This window comes from Macrotis lagotis, chromosome X, assembly GCF_037893015.1.
Source record: "Macrotis lagotis isolate mMagLag1 chromosome X, bilby.v1.9.chrom.fasta, whole genome shotgun sequence".
Taxonomy (NCBI): domain Eukaryota; kingdom Metazoa; phylum Chordata; class Mammalia; order Peramelemorphia; family Peramelidae; genus Macrotis; species Macrotis lagotis.
In genome coordinates, this window is record NC_133666.1 from 152,819,697 (window position 1) to 152,847,670 (window position 27,974).

At 35.0% G+C, this 27,974-nt stretch overlaps 1 protein-coding gene and 1 pseudogene across 3 annotated transcripts in view; both read right to left on the minus strand.

Moving 5' to 3' along the window:
• CCDC192 (coiled-coil domain containing 192) overlaps window positions 1–27,974 on the minus strand; it is a 392,505-nt gene that overhangs the window by 105,307 nt on the left and 259,224 nt on the right. The gene's annotated exons all lie outside the window — the stretch shown is intronic.
• Window positions 154–27,833, minus strand: LOC141503318 (non-selective voltage-gated ion channel VDAC2 pseudogene; annotated as a pseudogene).

The window sequence follows — 27,974 nt, forward strand, 5'->3', positions numbered from 1 at the left end:
GATGTTCTTCCTACTAGGGCAAACAGCACAAACCTTACTCCAGGTTTTAGGGTCAGAGTTCAATCTACTCCAATTAAACTAGAATTGTTGTCTTTTGAAGAAATAGAAGCAACTAAGTCCAACTGATATTTGACTGCAATACCAAAGTGAGTGTCAAGCAAGATTTACCTAAGTATCCAGATCTTCACATACTTTCTGATAAATTGAATCTCAAAATTCTGTTCCGTCATTGACATTGGTGTGCAATTGGAAGTCTCCAGTCCTGTGGCCCACTGCAAAATTAACTTTGTTAACTTTGACTTGGCATTATCAAAGGTCATCTGGTAGCCAGAAAGCCAATCTTCATAACCAAAAGATCCATGAATCGCAGGTCCAACAAAATCAAAGTCAATGTTTATACATTTATATATTATACATACAGCCAAGGTTTAAACAATCCCATTTGAAAGATTTTATTTTGCCACCCTCCTATTTTTGGTGAATAGGTAGTGTCAAATATCAGCTTCAAACCTTGGCAAATCTGATCTTCAGTTGCAATTTCAGTTTCCAGAGTTATCAACATTCCATTTTTCTGTGAAAATCAGACTATACTCAGACTATTTATATTTGTTTTCCAAAGTCCCAGAAACTTTACCAGTGTCTGTTTAAAATGAACCCAATGAAGAGAATTCTACTCCATTGCTCAGCTTTGTTTTCACATCCAATTTCACCAACCCAAAATTCAATCCTTTGTTGAAAATATCTCTGGCAGCCTTGCCAAGGTCAGCAAATGATGGAGGAATACATTGATGGATGCATTCAGTTCTGAAGGTAGGATGAAATGACAAGGGGTGACCTGTGGGGAAGGATGAGAGAAGCGCAATTCCTAATCTTATTCTCTTACTTATGCTTCTTCCAGTTCTCCCATCAGTCTAATTTTGATTTTTAAAACCCTGCTTCTATCTTAGAGTAGCCTTTTGTTTGTTTGTTTGTTTAATTAAAATAACCTTCTAAAGATGTTCTATCCAAATAGTTCCAGATTTTCCTGTTCTCCATAAAGTAATCCATAAATGTAGGGGCACAATTTATGAGCACTTTCAGGACCACTTATTTGAAGTCTTCTTTATATGATGTACTTGGAACAGTGATACAACATGTAAAAACTCATCATTGTGGTATAGCATCAAGGACATTTTTCTGGCAAATTTTGTAAAGGTAGACCAAACCTGTCTTTGATACTTGGAAAGAGTATCAAACAAAAGGAAGTACAGTGTTAAATTCCAATTTGATCCTCACACTCAACATTCCTTCTATCTTCCTTGGCTATAAACTAATCAAACTTTTATGTAACTCTGCAGTGTTGTGTATAGCATCTCTGTGCTGCTGATAAATATTTGTTATGTTGTATAGGATTGTTTTTCAAGAGGAGGAAAAGTGATTCTGAGAGTCTATATAAATTATTTTAAAAATTATTTGTGAGAAAATATGAAATATTAAAAAGCTTCATATAATGATAAAATTACATTTATGATAAAAGGACTGCTCATACTTTCCTGACAATAGCTTTACATAGGATCTATATAAATTTCAGGGAGATTATGCAAAATGAGAATACAAAGATATGGCCCTGTTTTGTTTTTTTAAAACACTGAACTTTTGCAAATAGCATACAAAGTCAAAAGGAATAAGGTGTGGCAATGAAGTGAACTTTTTGCTATGAAGATATTAGTAAGTTTCAGATTTCATGTTTAAACAGGTCAGAACAAATATTTGTTTTAGTTGCCATAGATCAGCTTGTCAAAGTCAATTTGCTACTTGGTTTTATTAAAATCTAAGGTTTATCCATCTCCAACAAGATGCTGCATCATTAGTCTAACTTTAAGTTAGGATACACTTAGGGTACAGATTCCCAGCCAATAGAAGACAATCTATAGATGGATTTCAAAACCTTACTTGGCATATCATCAAACAAGTCATCATTCTGGTATGCCCCTCCCCTTGTTGGCTCATGGGAGTTTCCAGTAGAGAAGAAAGGTTGACCAACAGCCAAAAGTGACTTATACTCAACGCCTACCCCCCCACCCCTAGTTCATCCTCAAGAAAAAGATAGACAAATGGCAGATAGTCTGCTTTAGTTCTGCCCAATTAACCCATGGAGTATTAAGGCTCATGCATGCATTGAACATTTCAACCAGTCTTGGAACTACTTTAGTTTACTAAGAGTCCTCAAGCATTCAACAATCATTTAAGCACTTACTACAGGCCAGATAAAATGTTAGCTGCTAGAGATACAAAAGGAAAGAATGAAACAATCCCTAATTTCACGGAGTTTATGGGGAAAACACTCCCCAAAATATAGATTTATATAGTGTAAGGTATTCAAAGAGGACTAGCAACCATTTTCAGGACTGCTCCTCCATCTTTACTGTCTACCTGGTATCTATCTACCTCTAAACTGTGACTCCAAGAAATTGTAGCATGACTAGTGGTCATATCCCAGCAAAACCATCTTAGTAGATGGGCTAATTCAGGTTGAGAGTAAATGATGCCCCCCCCTCCCCTCCCAAAAAACTCTTTGGATTAGAATAATTTGTTCCAATCAGTCATCAAGATAATTGAAACTGGTCCTGTGGAGAGTTTGGTGTTTGATCAGACACTGAAGATGCCAAGAATATCCACTACATCACGGTCCATTACCATACTCACTTTTGTCTTGCCACTGGACTTCTATGACTAGAAGAGAGAGTGAAACTGAAGATTTGGTGCAACTCTGCCTCAATTAAATTCAATTCACATAAAAGTAAAGATTTTACCTTATGATGTCATCAGTCCTCTTAGAGAACACAGAACAAACAATAACAGCATCAACATAAGCATGGGACTAAGGATCAGATCTGTGGTTTCATTAGAGGAAATTCCTTTTACCAATGCCGATCAACACTTCCCTCTAACTAATAAACTTCGAGAACTGGTTGGGGCATTGAAAGATTAGGTACCTTGCCTAGAGTCACATATCCAGTATAATTAGAGGCAGGAGCTGAACCCTCATCTTCCTGATTTCATCTTCAGTTCTCTATCCACTATGTCATGCTGCCACCCCAAAAAGAATTAAAGAAACTTTAAAGGTAGTCAGGGAGGGAGCAAAGGACATTAGCATTTGGGGGAAATGGGAAAGACTTCACAAAGAAAGTACTTCACAAATTTTATCTTTAAAAAAAGACAGGGACTCTATGAGTCAATGCAGAGGAGAAGATGTGGTCCCTAAAAAGTCAAAGATTCAAGAACAAAGAAAAGACTAGTTTAGGGTGGATTGACAAATGTATGAGGAGTCACAATGATTTTGGAAAGATAGACCAAGGACCTAGCTGTAAAAGTCTCTAAAAGTTAAATAGAGGAGTTTATATTTTATATTAGAAGCAATAAAGAATCAAAGTCTTTTGAATAAGGAAGTAACATGGTCAAATCTGCTCTATGTTCATGATATGATATTTAGTTGAACATTCCTAAGCATCTTGAAGTCAACTCTATATAACAATCAAGGTTAGAATTTGCCCTGCATCCAGGCTAACTTACATTTGTGCCTGAGTTTTTGTCTAGTCACTTCTTCCACATATTTAATCTTTGATCCAAAGGATTCAAGACTTTTTCAAAGTCAGAAATGTTTACCAAATTAATAAATAATATTCAGCTGAGTTAAAAATTAATTGACTTTTTTTTTTTGACTTTGGACATATTCCTTGCAACAGTAGTCAAGATAAACAAACTCTAATCCAAGTTACCCCAACTTAAACAGGAAAGTTTTATCCCTAATGCATATATTCCTTTCCCTTTTCATTTATGTCCTCATCCCACCAAACAAACTTCTCTTTGTTCCCAATATCAATCAAGTTTATAGTCAAATGCAATCATACAGGTATAAATGGCAAGGTTATATTCTATTAAATGGCTCTAGTTTTGCAAGTTCACTAAAAAGTTCACTGGAAACCCCTTCCTCCTTTAATTTTTTGAATCAGGATAATATTTTTGTCCTATCTGTCTACTCAATCTTGTTAAGAGGAGAAACTATTATTATAATCATTGTGGCTGATAACCAATGTATTAGGAATATCCCAAATCCTGCTCATGGTCAAAAGAAACTATCTGGCCAAGGTTTGATAAAGGTTGGAGATCAGAGTTCAATAACAATCTAATTCAAAACTTACTTCACTTACAAAGTCTTTAGAAATTGAAGACTGCAAAAATAATAATTACTCAAATTTTCAGATATGCAAAGAGCTCCATATTTGTAATAACTCAGACTGGATTCACTATCCTACTCCATCTTGCATTCACATTTACAGGTTGGGTCCCTTATCAAGGTAGCCCCAGAGTGATCTATAGGGTAATCATTAAGGATGGCTACATTCCTAATCCGATATATCCTCTACCCACCAAACCAGTAAGCTGTTTCCCACTTTATTTAGGCAGTACACTAAATTAATGCTTAATGAAGAGATTTACTCAAAAGGCATAGCAAGAACAATAGCTATAAAGATTCTTCTCATAAACCTAGGATATACATTCCTATTCATCTAACTTCTCTTGGAGAGAAATGGAAACAACCTTGGAGACCTTAGCTGAGACATGAAAGTTGGAAGTACAAAAGGATATAAAACCTCTCCTTTTCTTTTCTTTGACCACCCAACTTGGTCCCCTCAATGAAAGATTTTATTTTAACTTGCTAGAATGTGGCACATTTCCAAATCTTAATTTTTGCAGGCTATGATCATTTATCCAACAATCACTGAATAACAATCAGGTTCAATCTTCCCTGGTTTTTTTTTTGTCAAATTTTATTCTGTTGATCTTAAACATGGAAGAGTCTGGGAAACAAGGTTCTGAGGCAGTTGTTATTTGGGGGTAAGTTCATGGTCTACCCCTTTCCCAGCTTGGCAAAATCAGTCACAGTATTCATGATATTGCTTCTGTTCTTCCCTGTTATGATCTGCAAACTTGCTAACATCTTAAAGGGACACATCTTTATACTTGCATTAACTTATTCAATTCTTACAAAAAAGTCCTATGAGTTAGGTGTTATTATTATCCTTGTTAATGTGGAAACAGAGGTTTGGATACACTAAATGACATAGCCAGAGTCACAAGCTAGTGACAGGATTCAAATACAGAGCTTTCTGGCTCCAAGTCTAGTACTCTATACACTATGCTAAAAGTTCAATGGATAAAATCTAGTGAAGCTGTGAATTTGGATTGAAATTCACATTTTTTTCCCACTAATCTTTAACTGAAATTTAGCGTTTCCTTCAGTTATGAATTCTCAGAAACATCATTTTGAGAATCAATCAGGTTTCATCAGACTGCCAAGGGGGATCATATTACACAAAAGTCTTTGGGCTGCATTGTATTGCCTCTCTATTTGGTAAATGATGATAAAAGGTGATTTTTACTACCTGTAACCTTAGAAGAGTTAGCCTTTCAAAAAAAAAAAAAAACAGGATGCCAAGGCTCTGACTCTTTGGTAGCAAGGAAATGACCAGTTCACTCAAGGAAAGTCTAGCAGGAGACACTGATCTCAGTTATAGGCACCAATTCACAAAGGTAGTGAAGAATGAGGCAAGATGGTACCTCATGAAAAGAACAGAGTGGGGATGCAAAGAGACATTTGGCATAACAGAGGGGCTTGATTGCTCTTTCCAACACTAAGTATGTTTGGTAGAAGAATGTGTGGGCCAACCATTGCCTGAAAAAGACTTAAGAAGGATCAAAACAATCTCAAAAATCACTTGTTAATTAGAAAATGGAAGGACATACACTTCTTTCCTTTAGGGTAATTTTGAAGAGACAGTGATCTAAGTACTGAACTGAATTAAGCTATTGAAAGTTTTTGCCTGGCACTCACTCTGACCTGGGAACAAATGGTTCAGCCTATCTGATGCCCTTTCTTTTCCCACCACAAACCCCTAATATCATGGCAGGTCATGACAACTAATGAAAAAGCTCTTGCCTGTTTTCATATGCTTTGCATTGCCCAAAGTGATTCAAGTGACCTTTACAAGCTTCAAGGGAGTAAAGAAGAGTGCAAGTAAGGAAATGCCAGTTCCTGTTTCCAATAACAGTGAATCCTGAGGCAAAGCAGTTAATTTCTTGATATTCTATTTCTCCATGTACCAAATGGGAATTTTTACCACTACATGAATTCTCAAAACACCAGTAACACAGTTTTACTAAGCTGGAATATCTTTGAGAATGAAGGTTGTCTAACACTACATTCAGAATGTTTCTCATCTCTAGAAGATTGACTGGAAAATATGACTATTTTGTTTGTTTGCTGGATGTATATGAAATTCTGTAGAGCCATTTCAGTCATGTTTGACTCATCATGACCCCATGGTTTTCTTGGTGACAGTATTGGAATGGTTTGCCTTTTCCTTCTCCTACTCCTTTACAGATGAGGACTGGGTGTGGGAGGTTCTTTTGTTTGCTCACAACAATTGGTATTAACGAAAACAAGCAAAATTCTAATATTTATTTAAGTGTAGGAACTTTATTACAAGTATATTATGGAGATGAGAAATTCAAATTGACCTAGAGTTCACCATCTAGTGAAATATGAGAACTTGAATTTCTGGGTCTGTATTTCTGGGGAACTGCTGGGAAAGAGAATCTGGTATTCAACTCATAGATAGGAAGGGAGCTCCAGACTCTGAATGCTGCTCCTCTCCATCTTTCTCTGAAACATGAGGAACAAAGAGATAATGGAAATCAGGAAATTAAGTACTCTGTCCCTAACCCCCAGAGCTGATGAGTCTACCCTGATGAGAAAGTAGAGAGGCCAAAGAAACCATGCATTTTTCCTCAGTTGCTAATTAAAGAAGGACTGGGAGACTGGGGAGGGGAAAAGAGGGTATGGGAAGGAATAAGGAGGAAGGGGGAAGAAAAGCCTTTATAAGGCAACTATCATGAGCCAGGGACTGCTTTCCAAATGTTATCTCATTTGATTCTTTTTGTTTGGTTTATTTATTTTATATTATTACAATAATTTTGTTATAAGAATAAACATAAATCTTCCTACCCCCCCCCCCAAGAAGATGAGAAACTTAAAGAATAGTGAGAAGGAGAAAAAAATGTACTTCAGTCTTTGTTCAGATTTCAATGGCTCTGCTTCTGGAATGAGTTGCTCCTTTATCATAAGTCCACCAGAGAAATTGCTTCAATATTTTTCCCACAGTAGCTATTACTAACTGTATTTCCCTCCACTCTATTGCTCCCCATTCTCATTTATTCTATTCTCTCTCTCTCTCCTTTTATCCTGTCCCTGTTGAATCTGAGTACCCTCTCCCACAATCTTCCCTCTCTTCTATCAGATATTCCCTCCCCCCTTCCCTCCCCCCATTCCCCCTTATCCCATCCCTTTCTTCTCATTTTTCTCTAGGGTAAGATAGATTTCTATACCCTATTAAATGTGTATGTTATTTCCTCTCTGAGCCATTTCTGATGAGAATGAAGGCCCACTTATTCTCCCTTGCCTTCCCCCATTCTACTCCATTGAAAAAACTTTTTCTTGACTCAAGTGAAATATCATAGCTTCTTCTTCCTCTCCTTTCTCTTCCTCCCACTACTTCCTTTTATCACCCATTGAATCCATCTTTTTATTATATTATACCATCATATTCTCCTCCTTCCTGTGTCCTGTCTATATATGCTCCTTCTAAACACTCTTATAAATGAGAAAGTTCATATGAGTTATCAATATCTTTTTCCCATGCAAGAATACAAACAGTTCAGTATCATTAAGTTCCTCATAGTTAGTCCTTATTGTCCACCCACTCTGTGGTTCACCAGAGTCCTGTACCTGAAGATCAAACTTTCTGTTCAGCTCTATTTGTTTCAATAGGAAAGTTTGAAAGTCTTGTTTCAATGAAAGTCCACCTTTTCCCCTGAAGGAGGATGTTCAATTTTGCCAGGTAGTTGATTCTTGTTTGTAAATCAAGATCTTTTGCCTTCCAGAATATCATATTCCAATCCCTATGAGCCCTTAATGTAGATGCTTCCAGATCTGTGTAATCCTGACTATGGAGCCATGGTAGTTGAATTGTTTGTTTCTGACAGCTTCCAGTATTTTCTCTTTGACTTGAGAGTTTGGAATTTAACTATAACATTACTGGAAATTTTTCTTTTGGGATCTCTTTCAGGAAGTGACCAGTGAATTCTCTCAATTTCTATTTTACTCTCTGCTTCGAGGATCTCAGGGACATTTTGCTATATTATATCTTGAAAAATGAAGTCTAGGCTCTTTTCCTGGTCATGGTTTTCATGTAGCCCAATAATTTTTAAATTATTTCTTCTGGATCTGTTTTTTGAGGTCAGTTGTTTTTCCAGTGAGATAGTTCACATTTTCTTCTAATTTTTGGCTTTTTTGCAAGAGTTTTATTTCTTCCTGATTTCTTGCAAAGTCATCAGCTTCCTTTAGTTCCATTCTGCATTTGAAGGAGTTATTTTCTTCATTTCCTCAGTCCAAGACTAATTTTACCACACTTCCAAGGCTTTGGGTTTTTTTTGGGGGGAACACCCCACTGGGACTCTAATTCCTCCAAGCTCTTGCCTGTGCTTTGATATTTAGATGACCACAGAAGCTCCCTTCTGCCCTGGAGCTGTGAGGAGGATCCCAAACTGTAACCTGGATCTGAGTGTGGGCAAACAGCAGAGTCCTGCCTCAGGGAGAGCAGAGAGATTTCTGCAGTCTCCCCAACCCCCTTACCATCTGTGGACTGTGCTCTGGAGGTGCAGGCTTATTTCCCCCAATTCTTGCTGCAGGTTCTGTGGCCAGTGCTCCTCACTCCACACTTGTTCTGGTGTAGCAGTGTTCTCTCACCACCCCTTCAAGCTGTTACAGGTGATCCCTGGGCTGGGCTGGGCTGGGCCACCCTGTGGTCAGGGCTTTTATCCAACACCCAGTCCTGGTGAAACACACCTTTCCCACGGAACTTCTAAGTTATCTTGGACTGGGAAAATATTTCACTCAGGCTTTCTGTGCATTCTGCCCCTCTAAATTTTGGCTAGAGTCAGAATTTGATGACTTTTGGAGTTTTGGGGGGAAGGAGTTTCTAAGAAATGCTGCCTTCATGCTGCCATCTTGGCTCTGCCCCCCATTTCATTTGATTCTTATAAATTCTGAGAGATAAGTGCTTTTATTAACCCCAGTTTATAAATTAGGAAAATAAGGTAGGTAAAGTTTAAGTGAATTTGCCCAGGGTCAAAAAACTAATAAGTGTCTGAGATCAGTTTTGAATTCAAATCTTCCTAACTTCAAGCCCACCATTCTATCCTGTGGGCCTAGCTGACTTGACTGACCAAAAGTTCATAATTCTATTATATTGCCATTTGGGAGAGGGTTGAGGACAGAGATGAAACTGATTGTTCTTTAGTCAGAAATATGAACCACTATTTTTGGTGCTGTTGTTGCTGCTGTGGTGTTAGTCCTTCATCCTGGCAGAAGATCATGACATCAAGGACATGCAAGTGAATTAGATTTGAGTGAAGTCACCAGCCTCACTTTGTCTCTGGAGTCATCTGAGCCCAGTGGTCACACATGGATCAAAATGACAGGAGATGGCTCTGCATGTAGTGAGAGACTTTGGTTTTTTTAAAGCTAGGTCTTTGCCAGGTCATTATTTGACTGGGTCCATGCCCATTCAGTCATTAGGTGAGGTAAGAGAGAGATGAGGCAAAGAGGTCAAGAATGCTCACTTCCAAAAAAAAAAAAAGAAGAAGAAAAAAATTGTTGGATGGGTAAGAACCCTTAGGCTATCTCAGTGATTAAGGCAGGTGAAAAAGAAAAGAAGCAAGGAGTCTCTTGCATAGTCCAAAAAAGAAAATAAATCATTCTGAGGAAGGAAGACCCTCAGAGTTTCTGGCCAAAATAGAAACAATTACTATATGAATTCACCCAGAATTAATCAGTGCCCAAACAATGTTCAAGTAGACTTAACATAAGATCCACAGTACAATCCATATTATAAAAGATTAAGGAGTACATGTGTCCTGGCAATACCAAGAAGCAAATAAAATTATCCTCAAGTTTTTACAAATGGGGTAATCCTAGGCTCAGAGTGGTTTCTTTAGTCATATAGTTAATCAGTGGTAGAACCAACTTCAACATGGATTTCTGATTATAAATGATAACTAACATTTACACTGTGCTTTAAGATTGGCAAACTACTTTAGAAATATTAACTCATTTGACCCTCAGAATGGTTAACACCAAAGAGATAGATGTCATTATTATCCTCATTTAGAAATCAGGAAACTGATACATTTAGAGATTAAGTGATTTGTCCAGACTTCCTAACTAAATGAATTGTCCTTCCAAATCCATCCTCCTAACTACATTGCTCACTATATTTTCATTGCATTCTTCATACAAAAGAAAATCAACTATACTAATCTTTGTTTGTGTGATTAATGTGGTTTCAAGTAAAGATTTTTTTAAAAAGTATAGCTTCAGGGGGCAGCTATGTGGCTGCAGTGGATAGAGCAGCAGCCCTGGAGTCAGGAGTACCTGAGTTCAAATCCTACCTCAGACAATAATTACCTAGCTGTGTGGCCTTGGGTAAATCACTTAACCCCATTTATCTTGCAAAAACCTTAAAAAAAAAAAGTACAGCTTCAGGGAAGCTAAAGTATGGGGGGATAAATAGAAAAAATTATTCCATTTAAAGTCACAGGCATAGTGGGCACACCAAAATAGAACTCCCAAGCAAACTTTCTATAAATAGAAGAATATCAAAACAAAGAGGCTAATAACATAAATATAAACATATCCTTAAATCTAGAAGTGATAACTCTTAAGGCAGAAATGAACCAGTATAGCTTCAGGAAAGCTAAAGCGAGGGGAACAAATAGAAGGAGTGATTCCATTTACAGTCACAAGCACATTGGGCACACTGAAACAGAATTCCCAAGCAAGTTTGAGTTTCTATTAATAGAAGAATCTCAAAAGAAAGAGAAGGTAGTAACATAAAAATACCCCTAAATCTAGAAAAGATAAGCTATTAAGGCATAAGTAAGCCAAGTCTGGAAAACAGGGAAATCTATACCATCTCTGGGCTCCATATTCTAAATTCTATAAACAGGAGACAACCCCATTCAATCATGTATGCATACACAATTGTACGTATTTATATATTTTATATGTGCACTGTGCATATATTTGTGCATGTTTGCCTAGTATCGGAAGATAGCCATGAGTAACATTTTATAGTACCAACAAATATAAGCTACAGAAATGCATGTATATCTCTTTCTAAAATCATGTGCATGTATATCTACATGTGTGTGCACACATACACACCCATGATGCTTATATGCCTTATGAAACACTGTTGCATATATGGATTTTGAATTTTGAATTTGAAGTTTGAATGCATTATAAATTTCTGCATAGGAATATGCAGTATACATGTGTGTTGTGTACATGCATGGACATGAAGATTGATATATAGGTATCTTTAATTATAGATATCTATGTGTGTGGATTGTATATATATTCACATATATATCATGCATGTGTTGGTCTCATAAAAATGTTACACATAGACAGCTCTTACTATTTTCTTAATTAAAACACTACAATTGAATTATCCTTGTAATTTTATATAAACATCAGTCACTTTGAATTCATGTAACACCATATACTGAAGTATGATCAGTGTAAATTAATTGTTACCACAAGGCAACTAAGTAACTAGGAGAGGGGAGGTTAAGAAGGAGGAATTAGTCAGTTAAAGTCTTAATTGCCAGGAGATGACTGTCAAAGGTAGAAACTCACTTGTAAAATCTGACAAAGAAAAATATGGACAGTTAAAAGCAATATTATCTCACAAAGCAGAGGGAAGCAGTAGAAGATAAAGCCAGTATTTAAATAAGGATTTAAGAAATGCAATCATACAAAATCACCCCAAAGGCATTCAAGAATGAAAATAAAGGATTACAAACAGATGAAAACTGGAAAAGATTTGCAAAAAAAATTATCATAATAAACTTTCTACATAAAAGAGAATGACACTCCCACACTTAGAACCCCCAATCAAAGTACCTCAAAGATGAGGTAGAAATGGCATTAAAGGGAACTAAATGGGAAAAGCAATCAGGTTGAAACAAGAATAGAGGAAATCCATGCATGAAGAGACACAATTATGAGAGTCACTGAGACACTAAGACATGAAGTATGAAGGAAGGAAAGATACCAAAGGCATGGAAAAACTAAGATCTTATTAATATTAAATAAAAGAAAACTCAAAGGACATCCATAACTGCTGACCTATTCTCCCATATTAAAAAAAAAATTTGCTAAAAGTACAACTTAGACAATCATCAATCAGAATCTAATACTGATCATCATGGGGTGGGGGGGGTTTGACCTGCTCCATTTCCAACTTGAACTGATTCACTTTTTTGTTTGTTTGTTTAGTTTTTGCAAGGCTATGGGGTTAAGTGGCTTGCCCAAGGCCACACAGCTAGGTAATTATTAAGTGTCTAAGGGCGGATTTGAACCCAGGTACTCCTGACTCCAGGGTCGATGCTCTATCTACTATGCCACCTAGCTGCCACTGATTCGCCTCTTTTAGGCATACTGATGGTCCCACATTTTGGTGTAGGAATTAGTGAAAAGACCCAATGGCTTAGTCCACTGCAACTCACAATTCCCAAATTCAAGAAAGCTCCAGCTTCAGCCTCCCTAATATCAGAGATTAAAGGTAAGTGTCACCATATCCAGCTTGGTAAAATCTTTATGTGAGTCATCTGTATATGATGTGATGCTACACTTGATAAGGAAATTTAAAAAGATTAAGTAGGCTTGGGGCGGCTAGGTGGCACAGTGGATAGAGCACCGGCCCTGGAGTCAGGAATACCTGGGTTCAAATCCAGTCTCAAACACTTAATAATTACTTAGCTGTGTGGCCTTGGGCAAGCCACTTAACCCCATTTGCCTTGCAAAAACCTAAAAAAAAAAGATTAAGTAGGCTTTTATAAATTCTACATCCTAATCATTTGACATTCAAGATAATCCAAAAGAAAGATAATTCACATTTCAAAATCTATATAGATATACCCATTATACTTAGTGCTTATCAGTTATGAAAAAGCATTTAATTAGCAGAATTAAACACTGCCAACCAATGAGATCATTCAAGATATCTTAAAAGAGGGGCAGCTAGGTGGTGCAATGGATAGAGCACCAGATAGAGCTTTGCAAAAAAACTAAAAAAAAAAAGATACCTTAGAAGAAATCATCTTGTTTGATGATCTTCTTATGTAAACACTGGGTGAGGCCTAAAATAGGAAGATGGATGCTCATCACAGGTATTCATCTCTGAGGTTAGCTTGAAAAAAGATTCACTGGAGTTGATATTCCCTACAATATGTTATCATGGAGCCTGACTTTAAAAGAAGTTTCTACAAAAATTACTATCATTCATATTGTCAAATACAGAGATTATAGGATGGAAGAAACCACTGGACTTAAACTAAAATAATTACTGACTTTAGAACTGTTTTAGCACAGAATTGAAGAAGGGATGAAGTGAGCAGAACAGAATGAGACTATTGACTTTGCATAGCCCTCTCTCATTTAAATTCAATTCACTTACAAGTCATGACTTCACCATCCAGATCATAGTCCTCTTGAAGAAGGAAGGATGAAATTACTTACTAGTGATTCCCAAACAAATTAGACCATGGAACTTTGTGGTTGCAAATATTCTTTCATAGTAGTAGCTGGATAGTGCAGTGGATAGAATACTGTAGGTCCTGGAGTCAGGAGGACCTGAGTTCAAATTTGACCTCAGACACTTAATACTAACTTAGCTGTGTGACCTTGAGCAAGTCACTTACCCTCATTGCCTTGCCAAAAAAACAAAAAAAAAGAGATGTTCTGGAAGGAATATAGAGTTCCAGAGGCAATGCTATTGGCCACTCAAGGTCTGAATTTATAAGCCAGCATCAGAGTTATGAGGTGTTTGCACAGTAAAGCTAAAAAGTAGAGATCAAGTCTACAAAATAATTCTCTTTTACAGCTTTTCTCCTTCATCTCAGGAGACCCAGTGGAATCAGAGTATAGAGAATAGTGATGGGAAATCAAATAATGGTGTTGAGTCCAAATAATGGTTTGGATAGTTTCTTTTTGTCAGTGTCACCTTTCTCAGACCCCTGCAGACAAGAGGAAGAAATTAAAGCTATGAATGAGTACAGGAAAGAGTCTCACATAGCCCTCTACTCTTTTATCCTCTGATCAAAGAGTCCAGAAGCTGACTTGGGCAGAAAAATAGTCTACATAATCTATTTCTATATAACTCAAGAGCATAAAAATTTTCTCTCATTATACAGAATACTAGGGTTCTATGGAACACAAACCACAGTTTGGGAAATGCTGTATTCAAGGGCATTGTCCTTAAAAGAGAAAACAGAGAGGAAATAGAGATAATTAGGTCATGGATGGCTCTAAGGTGATCTGAAAGAAATATGCTTATAAGGGAAAAAGAAATATAGGATGTCAGAGAATAGTGGTATGACTGGGATCACATGGACATTGTGGATCCTGTAGATGTACTCAAGTACATAGGAGCACATGAGGTTAATCACAAGGTGTCTGGATTCAACTTACATAAACCTAGAAGAGCATTTTCTAAACATGAGATTTCTGAATTAACTGCCATCTAGTCAGTACCTTCCCCTACACATTAATTGGTTTATTTGAATTGTTTGAATTATTTGAATTATTCCTAATTCAATTCAGTTTGTGGGAACCTATACTATATTATGCAATAATCTCTAGTTACATCACTCACTAACAGTAAAAGGAGATGTACATGTGAACAAAAATGATCATTAACCAGAAAGGCGCTGACTCTGGATCATAGTTATTTGAATTATCCTTATGGAGTACAAAGGGCATCTTTTTAATTTTTTTCCTAATGACCTTACATTACCCTCATAGACTTTCTTTCTTTCTTTCTTTCTTTCTTTCTTTCTTTCTTTCTTTCTTTCTTTCTTTCTTTCTTTCTTTCTTTCTTTCTTTAGACAATGTTCACATTTAAAGAAAACTTAGAACGAGGACCATGGAGGTGAATGATTTGCTAACACCCAACACCTAAACCATGCTGCCTTTTGTTCCTAACTTTGTATATTCAATTTCCAGTGACATTTTGAAGTCTAACAAAAATTTAAAAAAAAAAACGAGCTCAAGATTAATAAGAGACTTGTTGAAAAGGAGACATTCGAGGGCATTTTCATTTTACTGATTATTAACTTAATGTGTTTCCAAACAATATCTTTTGAAAACTCCTTACTTTTCCCCCCTAACAAGGAAAGAATCTGTGATTGTTATCTTGGTCACCTTGAATTCTCCTATGACTTTATTCCATTGATAAGAAGACAAATAAATGTCAAAATGTCAAAAGGTGAGTTGTTTCTGTAAATGATAACTGAAACCCAAATCTAAGAAATATATTGTAACCATATCTTACTCTTATACCTTTCTCAATTCTCAAGGTGGATCTCTTATGACAATCTATTACTAGATATACAAAAGAGATAAATAGTATTTTAGATATAAAAATTATATATAAAATGAAACTTTACTATTAAAAATCTCAATCATTTTTATTTTAAGAAAGTTGGAATTGAACTTGATCAGGGGTTAACATCTCAAATGACTTTATTATTGCTGAGTTGTTTTGAATTTTTCATATGTATATATGCAAAAGAAAAAAGCCCTTGGTCTAAAATATTCTTTTCTAAAAATTTCATGCATTTTAAAGGAAAAAACATTTTCATGTACCCAGCAAAACATAAAGAGGGGATTCAGTATAAAAAACATAAATTCCCATTTCAGATTATTTATTTTTTAAAAAACTATGTAATAGGGGTGGCTAGGTGGTGCAGTGGGTAGAGCACTGGCCCTGGAGTCAGGAGTACCTGGGTTCAAACGCGGTCTCAGACACTTAATAATTACCTAGCTGTGTGGCCTTGGGCAAGCCACTTAACCCCATTTGCCTCGCAAAACCCTAAAAAAAAAAAGTATGTAATAAATATATTTTAAAAGCAATTCAGCTTTTCTATGCTTCCAAGGTTTTTTGTTCTATGCTGTATTTTTTTCTCTCTCCATCCCCGCCCTGCCCTAAAGAAAGTTACAATTAAACACAAATATATATATATATGCATTTATGCTTATCTATCTACATACAGATAGCATTATTTGTATATTTATAGATATTTATAGATCTATCTAGATACAGAAACATATTGATTTATGTAAGACCAGACTGAATATATTTCTATTTGTAAGTTCTTTCTCTGAAGGTAGTCACTATTTTCCTTTAGAGGTCCAAGTCTTACCATGTTATTCTAAAATTAGCCAGCTTATCAGTTCTTATAGGGCAGTTGTATTCCATTACAATCATTTACCACAACTTGTATGGAAGGGTATCTATCACTTTAACAAAACTGATAGGTATAAGATAATATCTCATTGTTGTTTAACCAAAAATGATTTAAAGTATTTTTATATGACTATATATAGTTTTAATTTTTTAATTAAAAAATTGCCTGTTCATATCTTTTGATCACTTATCAGTTGAAATATGACTTGTATTCTTATAAATTTGAAAAAGTTCTATATATATTTGAGAAATTAGACCTTTATCTGACTGACTATGAAAATTTTCCCCTAATTTTCTGCTTTTCTTCTAATCTTGGCTACATTGGTTTTATTTGTACAAGAACTTTACAATTTAATATAATATAAAATTATCGATTTTATACCTCATAATGCTGTTTACAAATTATTCTCCTATCCATGAATCTAACAGGTAACTAGTTCCATGTTATTTTAATTTTCTTGTAATATTTCCTTTTAGATCTCCATTATATATTCATTTTGACCTTAGCTTGATGCATGGTTTAAGATATTAGTCTACACCCAATTTCTGTCATATTTCTTTCTAGCTTTGGCAATAATTTTTACCAAATAATGAATTCTTATTACCAAAATTTAAATCTTAACATTTGTCAAACACAAGGCTTCTATTATTCTTTACTACTGTGTATTGGTATACCTACTCTCTTCCACTGATTTGCCTTTCTATTTTTTAGCCAGTACTAGATAGCTTTGCTATTTATTTGAAAGATAGTTTGAGGTCTGAGAAACTCTTTCCTTTACATTTTTTATTAGTTTCTTTGAAATTCTTGACTTTTTTGATATTCTAAATGAAATTTGCTATTTTTTTAACCTGTGAAATAATTTTCAGTAATTTAATTGGGGTGGCATTGAATAAATAGATTAATTAGATAATATTGTCATTTTATAATATATAGGCTTTACCCTAGCCATAAACAATGAATAATTTCTACAATTATTTAAATCTGACTTATTTGCATAATTATGTTCATGTAGTTAGTTCCTGGATTTGTTTTGGCAGGTTTATTTTCATGTATCTTATAATGTCTACATTTATTTTAAATGGTCTAAAACAATACTGAGTAATATTGGTTAACACAGTGTTGTTTCCTTTTTTCTCTTTAAATTAAATCAATTTTAGCTTTAATCTTGTCTGAAATCATGATTGTTATTACTGCTTTTTTATATTATCTGAAGCATAATAAATTCTACTCCATCCCCTTTATTTTAGCTATGTATATATCTCTTACTTTTATCTTGTTTCTTGTAAGCAACATATGGTCTAATTCAGAATTTTAATCCACTGTTATCCATTTCCATTTTATGGATAAATGCATCTCATTCACATTCAAAGTTATGATTTCTAGTAATGTATTTCATTCCATCCCATTTTTCCTCACTGTCTTTCTCATTCTATTTATTTTTTCCCTGGTCTGAAACTCTCTGGCACTTGCATTTCTATCAAACTTCCTAAAAAAGATGAAACTTTAAGGGACAGTCTAGCAAAAAAATGTTTCAATGTTCTTAGATTCCATTGTGAACCCATTGTTAGAAGAGTACTAAATAAATAGTTATTTGGAAGTATTATATAAAATAAAGAATGAGAAACACTAACTTTAGGGGGGGACAAGATACAATAGGAAGAGTCAAATATAACACATTTGCTGGATGGAAAATATGGCTAAAAATGTGTAGAGCACTAAATCACATTGAAATTCTTCTACTGGGGCCAGCTAGATGACTCAGTGGATAGAGTACCAACTCAGAAGTCAAGAGAACCTGAGTTCAAATATGACCTCAGACATTTAATAATTATTTCACTGTGTGACCTTAGGTAAGTCACTTAACCCCACTGCCTTGCAAAAAAAAAAAAAGCCAAAAAAACAAACAAAAAAGAAATTCTTCTATCATATAGTACATCACAGGTTTACCTAGAGGTAAACCACTTTAAGTTACATTTGACAAATTCAGTGAGGTGTACCTATTGTAGAGCTTTATTATTAAAATGATGTTTGTTTGTACCAAAACTATTTCTATGAGCTTTTTAACCTATTTATAATACACTCAGAATTCTTATGAAACTTATTCCTCCTTTTTGATAAGAAAGCATTCACTATTCTATGGTTATATTACAGTGATTGGTCCTGTGTTTCATCAATGCTGTATGTTTTTTTAATTAGGAGGTTTTCCTTTTGCTTAGCTATTGTTTTAAATATGTTCATCCCTGTTATAGTCCTATTAAATTGTGATTTCAGCATAATAACTGATATATAGCAGGAACTTTCTCCTTTATAGTTGCATAATATGAAGAGCACCAAGGTTTTTGAAAATATCATTTTTATCCATTGGCTCAACCTGAACTGCAAATTCAGACTTGGAACATTCCTAGGCATACATGAAGAATTTTATATTTATCAAATTCAAATAATATTTTTGTATGATTAAAGAAAAATTCTAATAGGTTAAAAAGCTGCCAATAATTTTTTATTAGAGCCAAATTATTTGATGTGATTATTAAGATATTTTGGTCTGACCCACCCATTAACCTGGAGGTCATATTAATTTCTATTTAAAACTAGTAAGTATTTTTAAAGTACTTACTATATGCCATATACTATCCTAAAGTCACTGGGATACAAAGACAAAAACCTAAAATGAGAAAACATTTGAGACTAGACAAAATAAAAGGCATATACATTTTGCATGAAAAAAGGCATATTTTCTATTAATTGCTCTTAATGTCATTCTGATGGCATATTTTAAATAAAAATCAATTATTGATGTAAATAATAAATATTTCAAGATTTTCTCTATGCTTGCATGTAATCTATCTATATATATGTGTGTTTGTCCCTCTACATGAAGCATATATAATATATTAATGTTATTGCATATCAAGAAATTAAATTTAATTAATTAAATTATTATATAATTATATAATTAAATAACATATAATTATATATTATATAATTTTTATTTAAAATCAAAATTAAAGATTAAAATATATATATATATATATATAGAGAGAGAGAGAGAGAGAGAGAGAGAGAGAAAGAGAGAGAGGAGGGGGGCATGAAAGCAAGATTAAATCATAGTCATTGTGATAATTAAGTTAGTTATTAGTGTTACATAGCTCTTTCAGTCAGTTTTTTGATAGTTATCAAATCATTAAGTTATTCCTTATGTTCTAGGAACTCTAGCACATTTTTTACTCTTTAGTTCTTTGTTTTCTTCAAAGTGTCTATAGAATAGGACTTTGGGATTTTTTGGGGGGGGGTTGGTAACACAAGCTCTGAATGCATTGTATGAACATATAGACACATAATTACCCTATATTTGGAGGAACACTGATATTCCAATCTTTTCCTAGTAGATCTAGGATGCTATCTATTAAAAAATTGTGATCAGGCTTGCATCTGAGAGGAAGCTGGCAAAGTAAGGGTTTGAGCCAATAATTATGTATCTTTTTTTCAGTCCTGACACTTTCCAGCTTGGGAACAAATGAAGCTAGAATTTCAGTCTCTTCCTCTGATGTGATGGTTCTGTCATTCATTATGTTAATGATGCCCCAAGCTTTCTGTTTTATTTTTTATTTGTTTTTTCATTATGTTGTATTTCTTGTAATCATGTTCATGGGTGTCCACCCTTTTAAGCTCTTATGAGTTGCATCACCTAACAAAAACTTGTCAAGGGCCATATCCAGAATTTAATATTTATTTATGATAACAACATAATCCATATTACCAATGAGTATAATAATAAAATATAAAAATGTTGTATGAATAGGTATTGAGGGTCACATGCAGCCCATGTGCCGTCAGTTAGACACATGTAAGTAGATGATCAGAAATTTTCTTCAGATTCTCTTGACTTATTTGCCTCTTAAAGTTCTATAAAAAAGTTTCTTTTTTATTCTTTGATACTCTGAACTTTTTTGTTTCCAGTTGTTAAGAAAATCTAGAATTTCCAATAAATATATATTTTGATTTCTGCATTCCTTTTCATGATTCTTTTTGTCACTTTTGATTTAGAAGATATAGGAAGCTCAAGATTTTTACTGCATGTCCCACCCTAGATATTGAGGTAATCTATCAATGCCTTTTCACAGATTTTTAATAGCTTCTTCAAGTAACTCTTGTCATAATATTGTTAGGTATCTGTACTTAGTAGTATTCCTTGGCACCTCTCCATTCCTTTGTATTGTTCATACCATGGCAATGGCCACCATAAATACTTTTATACATGGGTCCAGAAATGTTTTTACATTTTCTGCCAAATATTATATTTTTTTATAATGTCTATAACAAATTGCAGTTGTCTTGAATAACTCAGATTTAGCATAGTCAGTCAGCTATTTGTATTCATGTTATCAAGCTCAAGGAGGGACTTTTCAGAATAATTTGAGACATTGAAATTTTTTTTTATCAACCATTTCTTTATTAGGTGGAATTTCTAGAGTTTATGTTAAGTGGAAATTTTCAATGACTTCAAGTTCTTTCATTATTTTTCTCTTTAGATATCACTTAGTTCTCAATTTTAGTTCTCATTCCATCTAATGTATGCTCAGAGATGAAACTATTTCTCAGGAGTGCCCTTTGAGGACATAGTACTATTGATCAGAAGTATTATGAAAACCAGGTTTATAAATGGTAAGATTTTTCAGTTTGATTATGATATAGTGCCAACAGATAATGAAAACATTCATATTTTCAGTCCATTCACACACACACTATGAGTTGCCTGCCTGAGCACTTCTGCACACCAGCATTTCCAATAGGTGGGGTATTGGTATTTCTAGTTTGTTATTATGGTACCAGAACACAATGGTGACAGTGATTCTGCTGTCCTTTGGGTCATTAGTTGATCATCACAACAGTTCTAAATAAACTTGCAAGCTTACACCACACCAAATATTACTTTGGCTTCTAGAAGGGGAACTCACAACTTTATGTTTTTTATAGAAAATTTTGTTTTTCCAACTATATATAATAGTAATTTTTACCAATCATTTTTTGTAAGGTTTTGAGTTTTACAATTTTTCCTCCCTCCCTTTCTTCTTTCCCCCCTCCCCTAACAGACAGCAATCTGATATAGGCTTTGTATTTGCAATCATGCTAAAGGTAGACTGAAATTGAATGTGTTGTGTGGGAAGAATCAGATCTAAAAGGAAGAAAGAAAACACTGGAGATAACAAATTTACATAAGACAACTTTTAAAATTTAAACTCCACAGCTCCTTCTCCAGATACAAATGGTATTGTCCATCACAAGTCCTTTAAAATTGTTTTTGATTATTATACTGCTGAAATGAACAAGTCCAATATGATTGATTATCACCCTATATTGTTATTAGTTTAAATAATCTTCTTCTGGTTCTGCTCATCTCACTCAGCATCAATTCATGCAAATCTTTCCAGGCTTTTCTGAAATCCGTCCCTCATGATTTATAGAAAAATAGTATTCTATCACATACATATACCACAATTTGTTCAGTCATTCCCCAACTGATGGACATTCACTTAATTTCCAGCTCTTTGCCACTACAAACAGAGCTGCTTTGAATACATACAGCATGATTTTTATCCTTTTTCATGGTCTCTTCAGGATACAGACCCAGTAGTGGTATTGCTGAATCAAAGGATATGCACTTTTTTATTGCCCTTTGGGCATAATTCCAAATTGTTCTCCAGAAAGGTTGGATCAGTTCACAACTCTACCAACAATGCATTAGTGTCCCAGATTGTCTACATCCCCTCCAATATTGATCATTATCTTTTTAAATCATATTGACCAATCTGAGAAGTAGAACTCACAACTTTATTTATTTTTTTTTAGGTTTTTTTGCAAGGCAAATGGGGTTAAGTGGCTTGCCCAAGGCCACACAGCTAGGTAATTATTAAGAGTCTGAGGCTGGATTTGAACTCAGGTACTCCTGATTCCAGGGCCAGTGCTCTATCCACTATGTCATCTAGCTGCCCCAACTCACAACTTTATAAGGCAGTCCATTACATTTTTTGATAGTACTAATTATTAGGATTTTTTTTTCTTATGATTGTGCTTAAAATTGTCTCCCTCAATTTCCAACCAATTTTCCTAGTTTTCCCTTCTGGGAAAATGGAACAAATATAGATCCTAATCTACAATAACAGCACTTCAGAGGCTTATAGCTATCTTATCCTATCTGTAATAAAATATTCTAGAACAAATATTCCTTTGACAAAGCTAAATCACTTAAATTTCACTTAATTTTTCTTGAACTTAAAACTGTCCTAGAAAAGTCCAGGTTCTTTTAAACATGAAAGCAGACTCAGTCTTAGTCAATGAGTGATTTTGTTTCAGTAGAAAGGTGAGGTAGCATTTAGATAGAAGACAGGTCCAGGAGTCAGCAAGATCGTATTTAACATCCTATATCTAACATATACTAGGCAATAAATAGTGGTCACTAAACATTTAAGTGCCTAATATATATCAGATAATATTATAAGTGGGGGGATGCAAATAGAAAAAAAATGTTCCTGCCTTCAAAGAACTTACAATCAAATGGGAGAAAAAATACTCAAAAGAAAGTTGAAAAGAGAGAAAGGATAATGGTGGAAAAGTCAAAGAGGTCCAAACTTAGTGCAGTCAGGTAGTATATAGCTTAGAAAAGATGAAAAACTTTACTCAGTTAATGGACTCTATTTTTAAAAATGAAACACTATTGCATAACTACATGGAACAACAAGAAATATTAAAACAAAGTTAAAATATTGAAAAATAGAAGAAAGTATCCTCATACCAAAAAAAAGTAACCTGGAAAATAATTCAAAGAGAGATCATTTCAAATGTATTTGAACAACATATTTAAAGAAATTATAAAAGAAAACTGCCAAGATTAATGAAAGTCAGAGAAAAATTAAAATAGAATCAATCTACCAATCACCACCTGGAATACCCCCCCCACACACACACACATACATAAATTTAAAATACTCAGAAAAGTCATCGTCAAAATCCAAAGCTTCAAAGTAAAAGAAAAAAGGCTACAAGTAGCAACAAAAAATTCAACTATCAAATGGCCATAACCAGAATCACACAATGTTTGGCAACAGCTACTGAAGGAATGAATAACTTTAAACGTGATTGCTACAAAAGACAAAAGATAGGGTTTACAACTAAAAGTTAATTGCCCTGAAAACAAATTGTCTTAAGTGAACCTTTAATGGAATAGAGAATTTTAGAGTTGTTTGTTTTGTTTGTTTGTTTGTTTTTAACTCCAGGAGAATAATTTTCAAAGTTAAACAAACATATTGAAATGCAAACACAGGAATCCAGAGAAATCTAAAAAGTTTTCTGAGCAATTGGAAGGGGCTTACAGTGTTTACAACTAGCCAAATTAAAGAGCAAAGAAAAAAAATGTTTCTTGAGAATCTCAGTGGCACAAGGGTTATAGATCTGCTTAAAGTTTAAGATACACACAGAGTCAGGATCTATTTTTGTTCTGTTTTATTAATGGAGAGGGGAAAAAAAACAAAAGGAAGATGACACTAAAGAAATTAGGAAAATGGGAAGGATCTCCCTATTTCATTTAAATGGAGTAGATGAGAAGAATATATAACATGGAAGAAGGGATAGGAAGAAGGGAATATCTCATGATTTCATTCTTACATCTCCCAAATCAGAAAGGAATGAATAACCATGCACAAAAACACACAAACAGAAACATAAGGAAAAATAGAGACAGAGGAAGAGACAGAGAGAAGAAGGGGGTGACAATGACACAAATAAACTTCATCTTAGGAGTTTAATATGAAGGGTGATTAAAAAGAAAGTATGGAGGAGGAGAGGAAGGAGAACAGACCACTTTAATTATATATTACTACTTTTGGTCAGATTCTTTCTCTTTTTTTTGTTCTCTCCTTTATAAAAAGCTCACTTGTAGAGAAAGAGGAAAAATTAAAAGAGGATATGATGGAAGGAATTGTACAGTTAACAATTAAAACCATAAAAATGAGTGGATTGACTTTATCCATGAAAAGTAGAAGTATAATAAAATGATTTAGAAAACAAAAAACATTGTGCTTATAAAAATTTACTTAAAAACAAAGATTCTCGTAGTTAAAATGAAAGTAGATTTGATTGGATCAGACAAATTTTTAAAAAAACAAAATAGGAATCATGATATTTGTCAAAACAACAGTAAATTGACAGTTTAAATCAAAATAAAAATACCCATTTTATAGATATTTTCAGCCATAGATACTATACCTATATGTATAAAATGAATACCATGGCATCACAGTACTTGAAGAAAAAGTTAATCAAATAAGGGAAAAAATTAGAAAACCAATCTATAATAGTTGAGGGAACTTACTATACACCTTTCAGATTTATACAAATCAAAGCAAAAGAAAAATAGGAAGGAAATTAAGGACCTGCCTAGAATTTTAATAAAGGTAGCTATGAGAGTGTGTGATAATTCCTGAAAGAGGCTGGAAAAATATGCATATTTCTAAACTATGAATGACACCTTTTAAGAAGCTAAGTATAGGAGATAAAAAATCTCATAAATAAATGTTAAAAAGCAGAAATATTAAAAGCATCCTTTACTTACTAAAATGCAATAAAATTGTAATCAATAAAAAGCATTGGGGCAGCTAGATGGCACAGAGGATAGAGCACTGGTTTTGGAATCAGGAGGACCTGAGTTCAAATCCAACCTCAGACACTTAATAATTATCTAGCTGTGTGACCTTGGGCAAGTCACTTAGCCCCATTGCCTTGCAAAAACAAAAAAAACCAAAATAGCAAAAAAAAAAAATAAAAAGCATCTAATGATCCAAACTTTGATGAAGATTAAATAATTTAATCCTAAATATTCAATAAGGGGTGGCTAGGTGGCATAGTGGATAAAGCACCGGCCTTGGAGTCAGGAGTACCTGGGTTCAAATCCAGCCTCAGACACTTAATAATTGCCTAGCTGTGTGGCCTTGGGCAAGCCACTTAACCCCATCTGCCTTGCAAAAAAGAAAAAAAAGATTCAATAAGTAGAAGAAAAAATCATAGAAACAATAGATAATATCATTAGTAAAAAAAAAAAGTCATACCAAAACATTTGAGATATCTCCCAAGCAATCAATCAATAAATATTTATTAAGCATCTCCCAAGGGCCAAGTACTTATAAATCATTGGGGACACAAAAAGAGGCAAAAGACAGTCCCTGAAATTAAAGTAGCTTACAATCTAATAGAGACAACATGCAAACAAATGTATACAAATAAGATTTTTTTTTTTGGAGTAAGCATTTATAAAGTAACTGCTATAAATCAGACTCTGTCCTAAGTGTCCTAATATATAAATGAAATTATTAACAGAGGAGAGAATAATTAAGAGAGTTTGAGAAAGGTTTCCTGTAAAAGATGAGATTTTAGTTGAGACTTAAATAATGCCAGGGAAATCAATAAACAGAGTTAAGGAGAAAGAACATGGGAAAGCATGGAGATTGCTGGAGCCAAGAGAGAGTATCCAGTTCATGAAATAGCCAAGAGGCCAGTGTCACTGAACTAAAATACACATGATAGGAACTAAGATGTAAGAAACAGACTTTCAGGCAAACTGTGTCTCTAAAGACTGTCATTTGCAGAAGAGAGAAAGAGCAAATTGACAAATTTGACATGCACTTCAAAAACCAGGCTGAGTGAGGCACTTTTGCCCCACTTACTCATCATGACCCATCAACTAAGCACTGGAGTTCTCTGAAGTTCGTTGCACTTCTGCACTCAATGAGAAAGTGACATAAACAGTCTGAATTTTCAGCCTGAAAACAACCAAGTCCTGGAAATGTCCTTTTACTTTTTTTTTTTTTTTAGGTTTTTGCAAGGCAAATGGGGTTAAGTGGCTTGCCCAAGGCCACACAGCTAGGTAATTATTAAGTGTCTGAGGCTGGATTTGAACCCAGGTACTCCTGACTCCAAGGCTGGTGCTTTATCCACTAGCCACCTAGCCGCCCCTTACTTTCTCTTTTTAGAAAGATTTTATTTATTTTGAGTTTTAAAATGTTCCCCCCATTCTTGCTCCCCCCCCCCACAAGGCATTGTTAATCTTCAAGTTGTTTCCATGGTATACATAGATCTTATTTGAATGTGATGAGAGAAGGAAAAAACAAGTTTAATTTATAAGCAGGGAGGGGTTGGGATAATCCTCCCAAGTCATTCCTAGATGATGAGATCCCTAAGGTCTTCTAGAGACCTACCATCACTTAAATCATCTTAGAACTATCACTGGTCTTTCTGACAGTTGCTCTATGTCCAACAGAGTCAGAACTAACAGAAGAAGAGAAAAAATAAAGCAGAAGCAGAACAAAAGCAAAACAAAATATATAACAAAAATATGACAGTTCCCTAAAGGAATGATTGAATCTGGAGATTACCAGGAAGGACCAGTTCCTGAGTCTAAATAAATAAGGCCAATGTGGTGACCCGGTCTTTTCACTTTTACTTCTCTTCACTAGATGATGGCACAATGGATAGAGTGCCCATCTTGAAGAGAAGAAGACCTGATTTCAGATCTGGTCTCAGATACTTAATGGTTGTGTGATCTTGAACTAGTCATTGATTGTCTTGCATTCAGGGCCAGCTCCAGTTGTCCTAATTCATATTTGGCCACGGGACTTAGATGGCTCTGGGGGAGAAATCGAAACACAGCAACCTCACTCAAATCCAGTTGTTCATGTGCTTATCATGACATTACCCCCCTGATGTCATGGTCTTCTTCGAGAATGAAGGACAAACATCATTTTGTGTCACACTGGTCTCTCAATGTAAGAAGGCTACAGTAAGCAGCAGTATCATCAGGAACAATGCTACCATAAAAATCATGGCAGTTCCTACATAATCATCAGTCTTCATCATTAGAGAAACCCCATCCCCTCCTACTACTAACTCATAGCTGGAGTTTCTTGGCCCACCCAACCAGGAACCGCACCTCCCTGGGAGGAGGAATTACAAAATAAAGGGGTTCTGAATGACTGCCCCTTTTATTCTGTTGGGGCTCCTTTACCCCTCCTATGTTGCCATAAAGCAAGACCTCTCCCAACAGTAGCATTCCTTGCTCTCTAAGCCCACCCTTGGGAAGGATTTGTACAATGTTTATAGAAAGCTGCAATGTGGAGTATGAGCCAATCCAGTGTACATTACAATAAACAATGGGCCACAGTGAGCCTGGTTTTTGTCACTAAACATACCAATGCCCACTCTTCTGCCACAGATAGTGGGAGTGTCCCATCGTCTGATGCGCCTGGGGTCTGCCTCTGAGCCTGTTGAACTCCTGCCAGGAATCCCGAGGCCTGTATCTGTGTTGCCTGTCTCCTGTTGTCCACTGCTGTGAGGGTTTGTGTCTGTCTCTGCCGGCTGCCTCTGGCCATTCTGCCAGGGTCATCTTTTCCACCCTGTGCCAGGAGAGGACAGCTCCCATGAACAGGACCTGAGTTCTTCTGCCCTGAGACAGGACATTGCTGTCAGTGAGCAGGCTTGAGCTGCTACTGGTGGGGACTGACGCCACTGGG